This window comes from Antechinus flavipes, chromosome 3 (assembly GCF_016432865.1).
Source record: "Antechinus flavipes isolate AdamAnt ecotype Samford, QLD, Australia chromosome 3, AdamAnt_v2, whole genome shotgun sequence".
Lineage (NCBI taxonomy): Eukaryota > Metazoa > Chordata > Mammalia > Dasyuromorphia > Dasyuridae > Antechinus > Antechinus flavipes.
In genome coordinates, this window is record NC_067400.1 from 273,872,150 (window position 1) to 273,878,330 (window position 6,181).

Consider the following 6,181-nt stretch of genomic DNA (forward strand, 5'->3'; position numbering starts at 1 on the left):
TGGCGGATCTCAAGGATGGCTTCTCTTGGTAACTATCTGTAGGTTTTTTTCAGTCAAGCATTGATTCAGAGGCTTGTAATGAAGTGGATAGTGAGAAAAAGCGTGGAGCTTATGCAGCTGTGAGCCTCCTCTCCGCCATCTTAACCGGAAGTCCCCAGTTCCAAATGTTTTTAATAACTTTTGTATATGTTTCCTTTTTCTCTAATACTATCATCAACATGGCATATATTTTCATTATTTCATGTCTGGATTATTGAAAAATCCTGCCACTTAGTCCCCTTGACTAAAGTTTCTCACTTCACCAGACCATTGTCCATTCAGCTATTAAATTCATCTTCTTCATACACAGGTATGACCATACTTGGATTTTTATTAAAATTTTCTCCTTTGCAAATATTAGGCCTCCCAACTATTTTTCTTTATATTCCCTCATCACTTACTTTCTGACTTCTCCTTGGTCTGATGCTGAGCTGCAAAAATTCTTCATCTTCCTCCCACATTGCAGAACTTTTGTTAAGTGTCTATCAGATAACAGTCACTGAGCTAGTAATTAGGAATGCAAAGGCAAAAGTGAGGAAGGAAGGAATTCCAGGCATAGTAGATAGCTTATTCAAGGGCATTGGATAGTCGATGGAATATCTTATTTAGAAAATAATTTGATCTGTTTGACTGAACTGTAGAGTATGTGAGGAGGATAAATATGGCCCTGGCATAGAAAGATAGGATGGAGCCGTGATTGTAAAGGACTTTAAATGCCAAACAGAAAGAGTTTGTATTTTATCATATAAGTGACAGGGAGCCTGAAGTTTTTTGAACAAAGAATTGACATGGTCAGATCTCAACCTTAGTAATATCTCTGTGACATCTTATCTTGACATCTCTGTGAAAATGGATTGAGAAAATAGGAACCCATAGGACAACCTGTTGGGAGGCTATCGTTTTAGTGTATATGAGAGAAATTATGAAATCCCGATCTAGCTTTATGGGCATATAAATAGAGAAGAGCATCTCTACTCTTCTCACCCAGGTTTACAACTTCAAAAATCATATTCTACTCTTCACTGTCACTTATTCCATATATCCAATTAGTTGACAAATCTTGTTTGTAATTCCAAAACAACTCTCTTATCTATTGTTTGCTTCTATGCTTTCTTTCTATTCATACTGTCAATATCTGAATTCAAAATGTTGTCACTCCTTGTCTAGATTGTTGTGATGGCTTCCAAACTGTTCTTCTTACCTTGGATCTCATTCTATTCTAATCATTCTCCATATCACTGCCAAAGTGATTTTCCTAAGGCAGAAATATGAACATATTACTCCCATACTCAATAAAATCCATTAGGTCCCCTATTATCTCTGTGATCAAATACAAGCTCTTCTGTTCGGAATTTAAAATTTTTTACAATCTGGCTCCTATCTACCCTTCCAATTTTATTACACTTGTTATCCTTCATGCACTGTACGATCCAACCAAACTTTATTGTTTCTCAAACTGTCTTATTGTTCCTCATTCATGATACTTCATTTTCCATTGAACTATTTTTCCCCATACCCCAGAATATAACTTCTGCTTACTACCTAATAGAACCCCAGCTTTCTACCTGGACTCAGCTCAAGTATCACATTTTACACTGCGAATTTTTAATTTTTTTATGTCACTAACTGGCCCCTTTGGCAAACTAATGAAGCTTATGAATTCTTTCTCAGAATAATATTATTAAATGAATAAAATATATCAGATTAAAAAGGAAAGTAAGTATATTGAAATAGTTATCAAAATCTCAAAAACTTTATTGTTTTTGAAATCCAGGTTAAGAACTTGTTTTTCTCCATCCCTCTGGCTGTTAATTTTTCCTACTAAGTAATATAATTCCTCTCAAAAAAGAGTTAGTCCAAAATTTGTCAAAATAACAATTACATTTGATTCTTGCTGATTGACCTATTTCTAGACAGACTTTGTAAACTTTTCCCTCCCTACATTGGACTATGAGGATGAATCATTCTGCCCATTGGCTCTTTTTCTCTGTTTGATTACTTAAGCATGCTTTTCTAGAAAATTAGTATTTTATGGAGATTGGTTATTTTTGATATGAGGCTGTTGAGCTGAATGAATGAAAATATATATATATATATATATATATATATATATATATATATATATATATATATATATATATATATATATATATTGATCAAATTAGAGTGTAAAAGTCTGACTCCAAAGTTATGAATCTGGCATGACTAAAAGAATTCAGTACTTTAGACAGAAATAGAGAAATTGGTATAGTGGTTTCTATAGAAAGCCCAATTTGGATAAGATGAGTTTGAGGATACCTATAGGATGTCAAGATGTCTAGTAGGCCGTTGATAACAAGAGACCAGAGCTTAAGAGGCAAATAAAGACTGGATATATAAACTTGGTAGATCTCTGCAAAGAGATAATAATTAAATCTGTAGAGCTGATAAGATTATTGAAAAATTAGGTTTAGATAGAGAAGAGAAGTCATAGGACAGAGTATTGGTACATACCTATAGTTAGAGGACAGATCAGGAATGATGATCCAATTACAGAAAATAAGAATTAACTCAGATAGGTAATTGCAGGAATACCCAGGGAGTTATGAAATCCAGGGAGAAGAGAATACATAAAAAGCAGGAGTAGTCAATAATGGAAAATGTTGCAGAGCATTAGATTACAGAGGACTATTAGACTTAGCAAAAAAGAGATTATAGGCAATTGTGGAGAAAGCAATTTTATTTGGTTGATGAGGTCTGCAGCCATATTGAAAGGATTTGATTGTGAGGTGAGAAAGTGGAAGCAATGAGTGTTAACAGTTTTGACCCCAATGCGCACCTCATAGAAGACTGGCTGTGAAAAAGAGGAAAGTAATAGTATAACTGGAAGATGATAGAGTCAAATGAAGGCTTTTTTAAATGGAGAAATTCTGGCTGTGTTTATAGTCAGCAGCAAAGGAGTTAGTAGAGACAGATTGATGGTTAGAGAGAGTGAGTGATTGAAGAAGTAATGTCCTGAAGGAGATAAATGGGAATGAGGTTAAGGGAAGAAATAAAGGTAATGAAATTGGTAAAGGGTCTTCTCTGCCCCCGAGATGGCACAAAGAAGGAGAGAACAAATGATAATTTTGAAGAAATTTAAGGTATACAATTAGGGAGAAAAGAGCAAATCACTGATGGATGGACTCAATTTTCTCTTCTTTAAAAAAAAAAAAGAATTAATTTTTTGTATTAATAGCTTTTTATTTTTCCAAAATACATGCAAAGATAGTTTCAGTATTCACCCTTGCAAAACCTTGTGTTTCAAATTTTTCTCCCTCTCTCCTCACCTCCTCCCTTCCCTGGACAGCAAGTAACCTAATATAGGTCAAACATGCAAATTCTTCTAAACATATTTCCACATTTATCATTTTGCACAAGAAAAATCAAATCAAAAAGGAAAAAATGAGAAAGAAAAAAACAAGCAAAAAAACAAACAACAAAAAAAATAAAAATACTATGCTATGATCCACATTCAGTTTTCATAGTCTTTTCTCTGGATGTGGATGGCTCTTTCCATCACAAGTCTATTGGAATTATCTTGAATCATTCCATTGTTGAAGAGAGTAATAAAAAATCAATCAGGAAAGAATAAAAGAATTGGTGTCTTCTTGTGAAAGCTCAATTGAGATGAAATAACATTTGTATTTCCTAGTTTGATCAAAATGAATAGCTTTTAGAAGCCCTAAACAGATAAAAACAAAACTTTCAATGAACGAAAGTGGTCTCCAGTTGCAGAAATCCAAATGAATATTTCTTGTTAATTTCTTTCATAAACATTTACAAGCTGTTGTGTTTCCCTGATCAAAATCATAACTCAATACACAACATGATCACTTCACCCTCAGTGGTGAAGAAACACTATGTGTAGATATAATGATTTACATGTGGCAATTTTCTGGACTGGGTTTTGCCTAAATAAGGATCATTCATAACTAAATTCCAAATGTGTTGACATTTCATTTATAACTAAATTAAGTACCATTAATGACATTCTCATAATCTGTCTGTAAGAAAGATAAATACAATCCAAAACTCATTTGAAGAAACATTTTAGAATTTCAAATTTGATAAATTAAACAGAGAAGTCAAAAGTAGGTAACCCTTGGGTAGGATAGTTATTCAGCTTTCCTAAAGTATGAGAACAATTTTAATTGTTTTGAATGAAATTCAATGTTTGTTACCTAGCATAGGTCACAATGTTGGATGAGGAACATTTTTAATTTTTCTTAAATTCAGTGAAATTGAGTAGGTTTGATCATGCTTGTCTTTGTCCAGTGCGGCTGGTTCAGGACTTATCTTTCTTTTGAAGTCTTCAACTCCCTCCATATCTCTCATTTGGGTCAAAGCCATTTAGAGAATCCCCAAAGCTTTTGGTATAATGCAACCTCTCTTCTTGGTGCCAATATGTTTGGTTCATGAGAGATTTATCCTAGGGTATTAGTGTCAAACTCAAAAACAGGGGCCATCACACTGTATATAAGAGTCCCCACAGACTGAATATTAACTTAATTTGGCTGCATGTGACCATCAAATATATGTTTGACACCTCTCATCTAGAACAAAGGTCCCAGTTTCCCATGGCTTCCTTTCTCTGAAAAGTTTAGAAAACTTTAAAATAAAGAACATAAATAAAATTCATAAAATGCATTGGGTATCCAGAAAATCAATTGCTAAGCTGGAAAGATGTTCTCTTAAGTCAGTTGAGTTTGGTGACCAATTATGCACAAGTTTTTCTCCTACTTTTCTCTAATCCTTTCTTGTTATACTCTATATAACAATTCAGAAAACAATTAAAATTATCTTATATTTATCTAGTAGATCATAGTTAAAAGTCAAATAATTAGTAAAAATAATATTAAAACAGCAGAAAACACGTAGTAATGAATCATGTTGCCCACTAAACATAAGAATAACACAGAAGGAAGAAACAGAGAGTAGAGTAAGTTCATTATTTCATCTATTTCTTTGATTTGCCATAACCCAGTTACTCTCTACTGGATTATATTTATAAACCGAACTGGGAGCCAGGAAAAAAGGGGAAAAAAAGTTGTTTAAATGTTTAGAGTCAGTTTCCCAGAAAAGATCTGCCACCTACTGCTACTACTGTTACTGCTGCTGTTCCTGCCACCACTTTATCCAACCTTTTCTCCTCAAGTTGTTCTCTAGAGGAATTAAAAATTGCTGAGCAAACAGAAAAACTTTATCTTCCAGTTCTATTCCTATAATAAATTCCTTTCTTCTTGAGCTAGGAAGTAATATAATTCCTCTCAAAAAAGAGTTAGTCCAAAATTTGTCAAAATAACAATTACATTTGGTTCTTGCTGATTGGCCTATTTCTAGACAGACTTTGTAAACTTTTCCCTCCCTACATTGGACTATGAGGATGAATCATTCTGCCTATTGGCTCTTTTTCTCTGTTTGAGTTTAAGCATGCTTTTCTAGAAAATTAATATTTTATGGAGATTGGTTATTTTTGATATGAGACTGTTGAGCTGAATGAATGAAAATGCATTTCATAATAATAAAAAGAATAATATTTTATAGTACTTTAAAGTTGCAAGGCATTTTACAAATATTATCTCATTTTGTCCTTATGATAACCCTGGCAAGTAGGTGTTATTATTGTTATTATTATCTCTAGTTTACAGATGAGGAAACTAGGGGAAGGCAGTAAGCAAGTGATTTGCTCAAATATCTAGTAAGTGTCTCAGATTATATGTGAATTCAGGTCTGCTTGATTCTAGGCCCAAATCTCATTATGTGTTAGGTACTGGTGATACAAATAGAAAAAGCAAGACAGCTCACTTAAATGCAGGAAGGTATTATCTGTGGAGATTTCAACTGAAAGGAAGTTGTGAAAACCCAGAAGTCTTGAAGTTTCATTAAAAAATCTAATTGCAGTGCAATGGGGAGGGCACAATAGAAGGGTATATTGGAAAGCCTGGAAGACCTTGGAAAGCAATTTTTGATCACATGTTAGAGCTTAGTAATCTTTTATCTTACTAGAAAGATTATAATCAGTGACTTCAAGGTCCTTCATGATCTAAAGAGTTTTCCCATCATGAGTCCAAAGGACCAAGTCCATTACCATTTGGAAGTAGGAAGAAGGTCAAATGGGTCT